This window comes from Microtus pennsylvanicus, chromosome 6, assembly GCF_037038515.1.
Source record: "Microtus pennsylvanicus isolate mMicPen1 chromosome 6, mMicPen1.hap1, whole genome shotgun sequence".
NCBI lineage: Eukaryota > Metazoa > Chordata > Mammalia > Rodentia > Cricetidae > Microtus > Microtus pennsylvanicus.
The window spans coordinates 33,867,405-33,881,904 of record NC_134584.1 but is presented as its reverse complement, the minus strand read 5'-3'; positions in this window follow the sequence as shown (position 1 = coordinate 33,881,904).

Genomic DNA, 14,500 nt, shown 5'->3' with positions numbered 1-14,500 from the left:
CGATGAAGCTCCGACCCAGGATGGACATAGGCTAGAATCTTCCCAGTAAGCGCACCTAGGAGCACTACACAGATGATTAGAAATGGGCTAAATTAATATGTGAGAATTAGCCTAGAAGAGGCTAGATAGAAATGGGCCAAGCAGTGATTAAATGAATACAGTTTGTGTGTTGTTATTTCGGGCATGAGCTAGCCAGGCAGCCGGGGTGCTGGGGACGCAGCCCCGCCGCCCTTATTACTACACTGAACAAATAGAATACTTTCAAACCAGCAGTACTTACTGTTCTTATTTCAGTTCATATCTTTCCTTAAGAAGTCCATTTGCATGGGTCATATATTTTAAGATCACTACACAACAATCCCTAAGTGAACAGGTTTCTAACTAGTGTTTTCCATTTTCTATAGCATGTAATAGGCATACAAAGAGAGGTAACCATGACAGTAAGAGTCTTGGATTTCGTGGATGAAGAAGAGTATCAATATACAGTTTCTACACAGTAAGGGCATTCCTACCTTGTTTCCTGATGATCACAAGTTTCTTTGTGATGCAGGGGAAATATCAAGAGAGATAAAAGAGTTATCAACTTTTAATTTGTCAAAATCATGTTTTTAGTAGATATTATAATTTACAACCACGTTCTCTTAGCATTTTAGCTCAAGGGACTTTTGCAGAGATGCTGCTTCATTGTCAACTCTGAGTTTTATATTCAGACTTTGTGATCTTCCCATGCCTTCTCAGACATGTTTGTAGAAAGTGGAGATGAGCAGATCATGGGATGCAGACCATATGCCATTTCACCCCAGAAACATGTCTTTTTTTCCTCTGGATCTGCTTGCAATTGCTCTCTTCTGATTTCCCAGGTTCTTGGCACCTTAGCCTGGTTTCTGCTCCTCACCTTTTGGCTTAGTCTCATGGTTCTTGTCCTTAGCCCTCCACATATTCTGGAATCTGTTCCTTCCTTTGAATTTGATAGCATCTATCCTTATCTAACAACCTGCTACCATTCTGCAATTTTGTTTTAAAATATTCATCAGGTGGCAACTTATCTCATGATTTAGCAATTAAGTGCAGGGTTGTAATGATTACTTTAAAACTGATGATCATTTACGGTCCTTGAGACCTGATGATCTTGAATTTCTGGTTCATTTGTATTTAGTTTTAAGGTGTTATATGTTAACAATTTTGTAAGTAAGACAATTTTTCCATGGCATGCCATAAAACTCTTTATTTAGTCAAGAACACTAAAGCCTAGATTGACAGAAAATGCTCTGTTTAGAGAAAAATACAACAAAATTATTTATCAAATATTTATACAAAGAATGAAACAAGATTTAAGTGCAGCAGCAATAAAGACTATTGCATTAAGATCAAGAACTCAAATGCTTAATGCTTTACTCTAAACTTAATCTAATGAAGCTAAACTGATTCAGGAATTATATCAACTTCTGCCATTCTGAATTATATCAACTGAATCTTTCTTGCTCGTTAAAAGTCAGAGATGGAAAGAAATGAGAGTCTTAACATGCTTAGTGAGGTTTCCAAGCTCTGAAGCATTTCCAAGTGAGCAGGTGTTTGTGTCTCTGAAATGACTGCAAGCAACTTCACCATAGCTCTTAGAATGTATCTATTAATTGTTTTCCAAAAGGACGCTTGTCTAGTTAAGAAGATAAAGTATAACGTGTTAGACTTTATTCCTAGAAGTTTTCTGAAATATCAAAATGATTGAGTAGCTTAAGAGAATTCTTCAGATAAAAAACAAAATCTGAAGTTCTTCTTAAAGAGCCCTAACTCAGTACCTTTGAGGTGAACTCTCTGCTAATATTTCACTTGTTTGTCTCTCCCTGTCTTTCGTCCATGCTAAACTTGTATTCTTTTGTAGTTAGAATGCCTGGCATTTACATATTTCTCTGGAGCTGCGTGAATATTGTTATTCATATTATTTCTGAATTCTTCAGAAATAATAAATAAACAAGTAACATATTTAACTTTTTATTTCCTTATATTTTTCTTATGTGAAGGAATAAGCATTTTCATGATTTTACCCTTTAGACAGAGGGTAACATTTTGTTAACCCTGAAGGCTCACATGCTGGAAGCTCCATACTCATCTGGGGGCATATTAGGAAACGATTGGTCATGGAGCATTAACTTCATCTATGGATCATTATGAGATAGGTTTTGAGGGGAGTTAGTAGGTATCTCTCTTTAAAGGGCTCTGGTTCCTTTCTGTCCCTCTCTGCTTCAGTCATGACTTGAGGGAAACAGTTCCCTTTCACAGTGCCCTCCCCCCCTTATGATATTGTACCTCCCCACAGGCTGAAGGCAATGGGGCCAAATAACAGCAGATTGAATTCTCTGAAATAGTTCCTATAAGCTTAATGCTTTACTCCAAACTTAATCTAATGAAGCTAAACTGATTCAGTTTAATTCAATTTAATTCATTGGATTCAATGCAACATACATTCTACAACAAGATCACACCTCTTAATCCTTCCCAAACAGTTTCACCAACTGGAGACTAAATATTCAAATGTATGAGACACCACTGCACAGACATCCAAATTTTAAACTGTTTTCCTCTGGTTCCTTATACACATTGAATAAATGGGCACTGCAAATGAATGAACATTATTGTTCTCCCCCCCCCCCCCCACTTATTTTTAATAGTTTCCCCCGACGGAATTCCTGTTACAGGATTTGCAAAATTGGTTTATTTCTCTTTCCCTTTTGTTTTTCTCAGGTATTTTTTTGGAGCGAAAACCAATTGTATCTGAGATATGAGCTCACATGCTTTAAAATACTGAGTACTTGAATTTAAAGCCCTTATCTTCTGTGCCTTAATTTTTCTGTATCTTGTCAGACTGTCTTAGATATCGTGTTATTGCTGCAAAGAGGCATCATAATCAAGGTCACCTGTAGGAGAAAGAATTTATAGGGGATTTGAAATCACAGAGGTTTAGAGTTATGGCCATCAATTGGCAGGGAGAATGACAGCCAGCAGGCAGTCATGGTCTGGAACAGTAGCAGACAATTTACATCTTATTCACAGGAATGAGGCAGGGGTGGGGGGAGGGAGAGAGAGAAAGGGAATGCTACTTAACTGAGATTAGTGTGGGCTTTTGAAATCTCAATGCAACAGACATCCTACAACAAGGTCACACCTCTTAATCCTTCCCGAACAGTTTCACCAACTGGAGACTAAATATTCAAATGTATGAGACACCACCGCACAGACATCCAAATTTTAAACTGTTTTTCTCTGGTTCCTTATATACATTGAATAAATGGGCACTGCAAATGAATGAACATTATTGTTCTCTTTTTCCCTCCACTTATTTTTAATAGTTTCCCCCGCCAGAATTCCTGTTACAGGATTTGCAAAATTGGTTTATTTCATTGACACATTTAATGACATGATGATACTGTATTTAGATATTTCCCAAGTTTTGAAGATGGGGATGCCAAGAACACACAAAAGGTACAGACAGACAAGAGCAGAAGCCTGAAGAGAAATTCGAGATAGGAGAACAAAACCAGAAATGGTAAAACGGAAAGTAAAATTGAAACGCAGTTTCTATCATGGAATTTTGCCACAACAGCCAAAACGAAGCAACTCATTTATCTAATCACTTCACATATGTAGAGCACTCTCTGAATCATTGAAACAAGTAGTAGGGCCCTGAAGTCCATAATAGCAGCCAACTTTTAATATGCACATATTAAACACTGTTTGTTTTAAAATGCAATCTAAGAAGCACAAGGCCATAGCGTCTCATAGAAATATATTTTGCAAATAATTGACAAAATGAAAAACTCCCCATCACTCTTGATTTATAGAAGTATCTTTTAGGTTTTCAAAGCATGACAAAATGTTTTAAACTTGCACAGATGATACAGATCCACTGTACGGTTTAGTGTCTTGTTAAACTAAACAGATATAAATAGCACCGAATGCACCTTTATAAAACTGGGGGATTCCAGTGCTGTCTGTAACAGTTGCTTTGATTCACAACAAGACAAGGCATCATCCAACCATAGTGTATCTCAGGCCAGCACTGCTGTCCCGCGACAAAACGAAATAATCACCAATGTCACCTCCTGGAGTAAGTGTCTCATTTCACACCTCCCCCAGAAGGGCTAACATTCTGTTTGCGTCAGCAAGAAAAGAGGCCGAGTAAATGAGTACTTCAGAGCTCTTCATTACCATAAAAATGTGAAATAAACATAGCAGGAAGCATGCCAGGTCGAGTAAAACTGTCACCAAGATGACTCAACTGCGAGGAAGAATTATTCACGATACTCCATGTGTTTCTCTACATGATAAAATTGATCAGTTCCAACTGTCTGCATTATGTTGCATAGCAATGCCAGTGAGTCATAGAAATTAAATCAATCAATAAATAATATAGTCTCAGCTCTGCTGGGCTTTGCTCAGCATGTTTTCTCATATACATTTGCAATCATGCATACACATGATTTTTTTGTTTTTCCTCTTATTGTTCCTAATCGTTAGAGCAAACACTAATTCTGAAATTGACTCCAACTACATGTTTCTGGAAAACATTTAAGTCAATAGAGCTGATGATGAGCATACTTATTTGAGAAGTTAAATAGTTATCTAAAGTATGATTATTTGAACCTCTCTTTATTTATGATATTCAGGGATTTCCTCTGCAACAGTCAACACGGTTGAAATAACAATACTTCTTCATGTGTCATTAAATTTCATTTCTATGAAGTGAATTTTCAAAGGGGAGTTGAAAAGTCATGTATGGGTTTATTTTCACGATTTGGAATTCCTTTAATATATTTATTTATTTTATAATATGCAATTATTTTAATATATGATTATAATTTATACTTGGAAAATTAAATATGTGCCTTACTGAATTTTGGTGATGTTGAGAAAGATTTGAACCCATATATATTTGAAATAGCCTATCCGTTAATGTTCAAGCAACTGCTTAATTTTTCTTAAATTTTGTATTAAGTTCTCTAATCAAAGAGTAGCCGTAGACAATATTTTTCTTGTTTTTTATTTCAAAAGGAAAAGTTTCAACCTTCTTCATGTGAGATAACTGTCTGATTAAGCAGTATGCTTGCTTCTTATCTAGTTTGTTTCAACAGATAGTGAATTATAACAAATACACTTTTAAAATGCACAGCTGAGATTTTAACATTTTATTTCATTCTGATAATGAAAATAATCACAATCACTATTTAAATATTAAGTGTTTTAAATTCTCCTTCATGTTTATATGTCTATGTGTGTATGCACAAGTCAGTGCAGGTGCCTGGTCAGATCCCCTGGAACTCAAATAGCAGGAGGTTGTGAGCCATAAGAAGTGGATGTTGGAAACAAGCCACCAGTCCTTGTGAGAGCAGCAAGTATTCCTCTAGCTCCCAGGACTTTCGTGTTTTGAATAAAGACTGGTAACACAATGCTTTAACACAATGCTCTAACCATTATTCCGCTCTCCAAAAGAATTTATGCTTCTTTACATATTTAATAGAATATTTCCATTAGAACCATCAGAAAGAAGCTAGACTTTCCTACCCAGATGTGTATTATTTACAGATTCATTTTTTGAGTGCGATTAATTAATATCTGTGTCAATAATCTTATTTCATGTTTGAAAAAAATGTATCTTCAAAAGTCATTTATAGGTCCAAATATATACATATAAATATTTTTATAAAATACTCTTATGAGTATAAAATATCTGTAACCTAGTAAGTTTACTTTATATGAGAAAAAATATATAATTATTTTTTTCTTCGTAATACTGTTGTACTGTTATTTGTGCTTTTTTCATTTATTCCAGTGTGAGTAATATTTATAATTTTTTTAAGTAGGAGAGAAACCTTTTGTGTTGTAAAATCTATTTTGTATTAACTTATTATAAAACTAACTTGATGACTATTCTACTTTCTATATTTTTGATATTATGCTGTCATTATATCATTTCCCCTTCCCTTTCCTTCCTCCAATCCCTTCCATATACTCCCTCTTGCTCCCTTTCATATTGGTGACCTCTTTTTTCAATAATTTTTATTACACACACACATATATATATTCCTACATATTGCCTTCTCAGTCCATCCACGTCCATGATACTTGAATGCATATTTTCAGGGCTGACCATTTGGTATGAAACAACTGATCAGCGTGCTCTTCTCTCAGGAAGACAGTTTCTCCCACTCTCGAAATTCCTCAGTGGCATGTAGTTCTTTGCATAGATTTGAGGACTTGTGGCCCTTTCCAAATTCTCTTTAGCATACTTATTGTTCTTCTTCAGCTGACATTTAGACAGTCATTTTGGTGAGACTTTGTGGGTGTAGCTTCTAACATTAATAGGATATATCACAGGGAACTACCCAGTCCACTGATTCTAAAGATTTTTCCATTCTTCTTCTGCATTAGTCCCTAAGCCTGAGGTATAGGAATTGCTTTGTAGACTTGGGCTCTACCACTGCATTGTTCCTGGTTGTAGCTTTCTAAAATGCTCTGTGCCTGTTACAAGAGGCTTCCATGATAAGGGGAGGACTACACTTCTCCATGGGCATAGAGATAAATATTTAGTATGTAGTCAGTGATTACGCTCATTTATTTAAGTGGTGGTTGTAGGTTCTCCTCCAAGACCCATGACTTCACTAGTACTAGATAGTGGGCCAGGTTTCCAGCACCACACACAATTTCCCTCTTGTTGAAGGGTCCTTAAGTCTGATTAGAGAGGTACATGTGCCTCTCCTGTACCCATAGTTTTTGTGCCATGCTAGTGGTTATGATTTATCTTTGCCATAGCTGGGTAGGACTGTTAGTTGCTTCTCTCCTTTAGGAGCTTGCATGGTGCCTTCTAGAAACAGGAAAGCTAGCTTTAAGAGAGGAGGCATTCAGATCAGTTCTAGCTCAGAGATCTCTGGGACCTAAGACTGAAATGCATGGAGTCTTCAGCAATGAGGACTTCCTTCTACCTCTGGGAGACAACCAACAGCAGTAGCAATAGACTTCCTGTTTCAGGGTCTCTGGGACAGCCCCGACTAACAATTCAAAAGATTGCTTCTCATGCATGGTGTTTGGATTTATGTTAGCTATACTTCAATTCTTAGAGAAAGTGCTGTCTGCCCATATGAAAATTTTGTATATTTGAACACAAATATATGTATATTTTTAAATGGAAATATATATATGGGGGGGGGTTCTTCTTTTCTATACATATATGTGTAGGTGGCTCCAAATCTTCGGGTATAAGAACATATTCTATGCAGAAACCAGAAAAGTAAACAGGGACTACTGCTAGAACTGGGGAATTAGTAAACAATAGAGAGGGGATCAGCAGGACACAAAGGATCTGAACTAGGAAACTGGGAAAAAGAGGGAAGATGGTGGGCAGGAAGCGAATACAAAGGAAAGAAGATAAAATAATAATAAGGTGTCTGAAAAAGTCACAAGGAATCATACTGTTATCTACCTGGAAAACAAAGCTATGATTCACGATTTTTTAAGGGAAATTTAAAAATTTTATTTAGAAAGATGTCATGATTTTAGGTCTTACTATGTTGTCTTGATGATTTTTTAATGCATTTATTAATTTAGTAAGATCTATTGTTCCATTGCAGGAGTCTTCTGAGTGATGTTTACAGGATGTAAACCTAGCAGTCTGATTTCTCGCCCTAGAGCTCTTCCACGTGCTTTCCTTATGCATTGCCCAGAGGAAATTAAATCATTTTGAAGATACTAAGAATGCTTGTCCTAATACTATTATGTTTCATGACTTTTATTGGTTATGAAGGATGGTTACAGAGGTCTGTGTGTGTAGTCAATTGATAGTGAATGATGATTACAGGGGCTTATGACATTTTTTTCCCAGCTGATGAAGTTTTCCAATTTTAGCTTTGTGTGGTCTTTAAAACATAAACTAGATAGTAAAATATGTCACTTGATTTCTCTTGGATAGAATTATTTTATCTTGGATCTACTACAATAATGAACAATGCTGATATATTACATTGACATTGAACATTCTTTGATATTCAGAGTTTATAAATTTTTATGATTATTAATGTTACAATTAATTTCCTCAAATTCTATGAATTATTTTAAAAATTATTATAAAATATTTTTATAATACTTTCGTTTATTGAATGATTTCCATATTTTATTACTTTTTGATGGACTTTTAAAATTATGATTACTCCTGAAATCCTAAACCACTAATTATATTTTGTTATTAATCCTTTCTAGGTAGTTCTTTACATTAACAAATTTAATTTTTATTCTCATTATTCCTGCTTGGTACATTATCACAGGATCTCTTTGGTCACTATGAATATATTCCAAGACGGCTAGTGAATGCCTACAATCATGAATTGTAGCATATCCCATGTAATAGCCTCGATGCATGTCTTCATGAATGTGTATTCACACAAACACACTGTTGATAAAGTCTGACTTACACTTTTGGCCCAGTAAGATTTTAACAAGTGAAGTAATTATATGGTATTTTAAAATAGCATATTGGTACGATGGATAATATGAAACTTACAAATTGTTCACTTTTGAAAATATTTATTTAAAAATTCTGTGCTGCAGCTGACCAGCAAAGCAGAATAGAATACTTTGGATAGTCCATTTTAAGATACAGACCACTGCTACTGCTTCTTTTTCATCAAAATCTCTTAGCACTAGAAACCTTTAAACTTAAGTTCAGTTTTCATGTGGTTTATTCGTCATAGTTGCTCCTCTAATGATATGCCGTGATTAGTCTGGAAAAGAGACTGACAACTTCTGGTGTGATATTTCATCATAAATTGGAAACATGAAATTATTTATGAATATTACCCTGTCCCTATCCCACAACTCCACAGTTTTATCTGATTTTTTTATAGGCCTCATAACATGACGGTATCTTTTGCCTCTAGTTACTCCTCATGAGTCACTAAGTACTGTTTCCTAAAGCACGCAATCTTCTCAATGACTAGGCTATTAAAGCCACAACATGGTTTTCATCTGCAGCTGACACTCGAATCTGTTTAGCTGACTTTGCTTTGTACAGCATAAGAAATTTATCGCATCTTTTTTCTAAATAGGATTTTTTGGTAATAAATAAAATGTTATCATTACCCATTCACTATGAATATTATATAAAAATATATTCCTCATAAAGCAAATGTATATGAATTTTTACCCAGAGATGTTTACCAAACCTGTATTTCACTTCCTTACAAATTTCTTGAACCAATTTTATTAGGTAAATTTTCAGAAGTATTCCAAAGACCTTCGAGGGATGTCTCTGAAGGCTGGGTATTTGTCTTCCACAAGACCACGGTTGCTTGTGACGTGTTTAGAATATGCTACAAAACTTCAGTCTGTATAAGCTCAAATATGGAGTGATAATTCATGAGTCCATTTCATAGTACAAAATCCCCAAATACACTTGCCTTATACTCATTTAATGTAGTTACTTTTAAATTTTATCTCTATTGTTCTGAAATTATATACATACATATATATCTGAAATAATTTATGTATATAGGTTATAAATTATCTCCTAGTTATATGATGTATAGCTCAGCAAATTTAATTTCTGCTTTCTATTTAATGTATACTCTTTTCATAAATACTTCATTTTCAGTATACTGCCTTTGGTTGTTGATTCCTCGTTTTATTAGAATACCTTTAAAATATGCAGGGTTTTTTGCTATTGTTTTTGTTTTAGAAAACAAGAAAAGATAGAGATAAACTGTAAGTCTCTTCCCCGGTGGAGAGCTTCTGTTCTTGAAGACTCTCCTTGCATCCCAACTGAGTCTTTCTCTCTCTCTCAGTATCAGTCACTGGAGATGACAACTCCATCAACTGTGCCAACCAAAGAGAGTCCATTGGGCAGCTCCACTCCAAATGAATGGAAAGGATTCGGGCTCTCAAAGCATTCAAGTCAGCTTTTGCTCAGCATTGAAGAGAGCGCACCCATTCCTACCAACAGCATCTTGGCTTTTTCTTGATATCCCAAAAGACAAAGTGTCATAACGGCTCCCAGCCACAGTTTCATAACCGCTATCTAATTTACGCCCTCCAAATGAAGGCACACCCATGCCTCACTCAAAATTCTGTAGTTTCTTAGACACAGGCAAGGATCATGACATCCAGGGGTGTGGCCAACAGGTCATTTCCGATTGACCTTTGCTGACCGATTGAGTTCCATTCTTAAATAGAGTTGAAAAGAATGCATAGGCTATTTCTGGTACAGTTTTAGATGCAACAAATATGCTTTGTAAAAGTCCTAATAACTGTAAGGGAATGTAGCTCCATGATTTATTTAAAGTTTGGTTGAATCAAAGCCATTTCCTTACTGTATCTGAAGAGCGTTGACTATGCACCACACAGTAATGAGGTCTGGAAAGCGTTTCTTCAGGCTCCTGATTGTGCGGATTCAGCAGCTTGGCACCGTCCTTCTAGCTGCTTCCCTTTTCACACCATTTCCAAGCAAGCACACCTGTTGTGGGGTATTTGTGCACCGTGTGAAGTTGTATTATTGTGATTGGGGTAATAAAATGTTGAACAGTCAATAACTAGGCCTAAGAGTATAGGCAGAAGTCCCCGATAGAGAGGGAACTCTGGGAAGAAGAAAGGTGGGGTCAACAGCCTCACGAGGAGGAAGCCGGATAGGCAGTACTGCCTCCTGGAAGAACGGAGATGAACAAATGTGGGTTAATATAAGTTATAAGGACAAGTTAGGAAAAAGCCTGTATATACTAGTAAAGAAATTTTTGTATGATTGATTTCTTGTAAGAAAAGTACTATATAAAACATCAAGCATATTTTCAAATTAGAAATCACGTTCAAAAATTAAAAATATATATATATATATATATTCAAAGGCAATTGTAGTTATTGCGTTTCCAACAACATTTTGGAGGGTTTTTTCTTTAGTCTTACACTCTTTCCATACAATTTCAAAAATTTTAAATATTGTTTATAGGTATATAAAGTCATCCACCTTTGGAGTGTTCCATCTGTTCGAAAGGCAGATCCTCTGTAGTGAGACTTGGAGGGCCGGGCTCCGTGGCTGCTGCCCTGTGAAGACTTTAATCCAGAGATACCTAGATAAACCGCTTCCTTCTTTCTGAACCACACAGTTTAAGACCCACATAGAACATTTTGTACTGAAAAGTCCTTCTGGTTTATATATCCACAGCATCTTAATTTCCACAGGTGGACATCCTTATTTTAAAGTTTTAACAGCCACACTAATACTGTATATTTACAACAACCAGTGTAAATGAATATATGCACAGATTTTGGATGTGGTAGTCATATTTTCGTGTCCCTCAATGTTTACCATTTACTGGCATCCTTCTAAACTTTTGCAGCGATTTTCAATGTTTAATCACTTCCCGTTTATTCAGATAAACATATTGTGAGCTTTATCAAACTATTAAATCTTAGGCATTCATAATAAGCCAAATCACATTAAGAGATGTTCTAATATTTGATTATCCATATACCACTGGAAATGAGCTAAATTTGCATTAATTATCATAATTATTAATTTTACATTATTATTTCTTCCTTTCTCCATTCATTTATTCACTTATTTGTCTTAGGGAAGCAGAGTCTCATGTATCTTGGGGTGGTCTGGACTAGATGTGTAGCCAAGGATGAAGTTAAACTTGTGATATGCTTGCTCCATTCTCCATAAATACTAGGATGACAGTTATGCAAAGACAAGCGGGTGTATGCAGTGATGGGGATCAGACCAAGAGCTTTGTGCACGGCTACTGAGCACTCATTCAACTGAGCTCCATCCCTGGCCCTATATAAAAGTTTTAATTGCATGCACTGTGGGATTATGTTTTATATGATTGATTTAGGATTTTTCATTAATACATACACGTGGTGTATCTGTATGTATTCTGAATGTGAAACTTTTTGTTAGTCTATACTTTGGAAAGGTTTACAACATTTTGGAAATTTCCATTCTTTAATTGATTTCACCTGCGATTCCCTTCAAGCCTTGTGATTTCCACATGTGAATACTTAAAAATGCTTCCAGTTTCGATATGGTTCAGAGTTTGTATCCATCTGTCATATTGTTCCTTATTTTTAAATCTCCTTTAATAAAAGTAAATCCATACAATCTTTTAAGATACTTTTTTTGATTTCTTTACTCGTTGAACCATCTCTGGTTACTGTTCTGTTTTCAAGTCCCATCTTTGATCTGATGGGAGTTAAAGTCAAATATTGTATCTGCTCCTTCAGTTTGGAAAATCCTGCAGGCTGGTCGGGGGTTTCTCACAGTCTGCTAGCTGGATGGGTCACAGTGGGTCACAGCAGTGCCTTCTGGACATTACACTTCTCATCTGCTTCTTCCTCCTTCACTGTCTCCTTTCTCCTGCCACCTGCCACATTTGAAAATCCCCAAGGCAGATGCATAGCACCGCAATGTTTGTTCCAGAAAGCAAACTACCTCAGGCAGGAAACAACCCCACAAGAAAAAGTCTTACTTTGTCTTAGTCACAGAATCGCTGCAGAGAGCATTAGGCATAGTCAAATGGTATCTAATTGTAAAAGGAAGTTCTTCATAGGAGTGTAATCTTCAAGTTCAACACACCAAAGAAGTTACTGTAGAAATCTTGGCATTCATCATTCCATGACCCATGTATTCCTCTCCACGTGGAATGACAGAGCCCTCCTACATTGGTGTGAAGGATTTTACATACTATGGTAAGTGTAAAAACAGTTGGTGAAGTCAGGCATCCTGTCACAATGCTAGTTTTTCCTTCTTAATGAATTTCATTATCGTAACCAAATCTTCATTTGCTTACCTTGGGTGTTGTTATTGGTATTTAATGTGAGATTCTAAATCATGGGGAGAGGGAAGCAGGCTTTATGATCACAGATGGCAGTTGAGGATTCACTATTCTGTGCATAGAGTGATCCACTTCCAGCTACTGAAAAGTCACCCCAAAGAAAGCACAGCAGCCTTGCATCCCTGAAAGAAGGTGCAGTCACCCTCGAGGAAAGACAGACCATGCTGTGTAAATAAATTATTTATTCACTTGTTTTAGGACTGAGATTATCTGTTGCCCTCACATAATGAGTTCCTAGAATGAATGACCTGGTCACATTCAGGATGCTGTCTTTGTCACTGACCCTGACACATGACATACCCCAGCAATTAGGATGCAGCATTGCTCTCCATCGCTGTCCTTTAACACTGAGGGCAGTGCAGAAGCTCTCAGGTGAGCATAGCTCCCCCCTCTCCCGCAAGAATTACATCAGGGTGTCTGCTTCATTTGTTCAACAAACATATTGATATGACGTGAGAGGCGAGTCATTGTCTTAGAAGACCACGGTCTTTTTTGTTTCGAGTGAACAGTATGGGTAAGTTTATTTCTTCCACTTGATGCATTTTTCCTGGGAAATAATTTTCTCTTTCCATGATTACTTAACAACTCTTTGATGTCCTGTTCTTGGTTATAGCTCCACACCCAGAGTCAGCTTTCAACACTGCTTCTGATTTTAATGATTGCTTTAGCCTAACATGTCACATAAAGAAAACCCCTCTGAGGACAGGCATTTAGTAATTCAAAATCAATTAAGCAAGTTCCATTAGGGTTTATAATTCAACCAAATACAACTATAAAAGAAAATAACAGAAAAAAATAACAAAACGTTTTGCTTCTAATTTTGAAATTGTCAAAACTGTATGTGCATATTCATATATAAAAATAATATATTTTGAGGGGCTTTCATTAAAATGTGGGCTACAATAATGAAAGGCTGTGGAAAGAACATTTGAAGAATCTATATATACTTGATGTTTCTTATTTTTTTAAACTGTGTTATATTTAAATTTTGTGCTATTGTTAAATGCATTGCTCCTTTATATATTTTCTAGGAAAAAATACTAAAAACATTATGACAAATATGTTGAACTATTTTTGAGGATGGATATTTAACTGTTACTAAATAAAAACAATGAAGTAAGTAGAATATATTACGGACATCCTTGCACCATTTATTGATTGCTTTGAAGGTGGGTAGATAAAATCAGGTCTGTTGTTCTAATAATGTGTAAACTACCAGCTCTGCTCTCAACCCTGCCCTGGGAAGGCAGGATAACCTAATCAAACGAGTACTGTGGATAACAAGTTCGTTTATTCCCCAAAGGCAGTAATGATGTGAAAAGGAAACAGAAGTTGCCTCAATCTTAACAAGGCTAAGGTAGGAGAACAGTGTGCTTCTATTGATCATTACTTAGTGGCTGTTGTGGCTACAGTATCCATTAAATACTGTTGAATCCAGGAAAGAGTCAGTTGACTGAAAAAAAAACCTACAAAAATTATTCTTGATCTTCAGTGATCCAAGATGCTAACTGTATTGTTTTATTATGGAATATGTGTGGAGGTGTGAAATCTGTAAGGCCAAATCTGCAAGACTCCAGGGTGACTTCTGTAAGATTCTGTTTGTATTTGGTGTCATACAGCAACATTTCTCC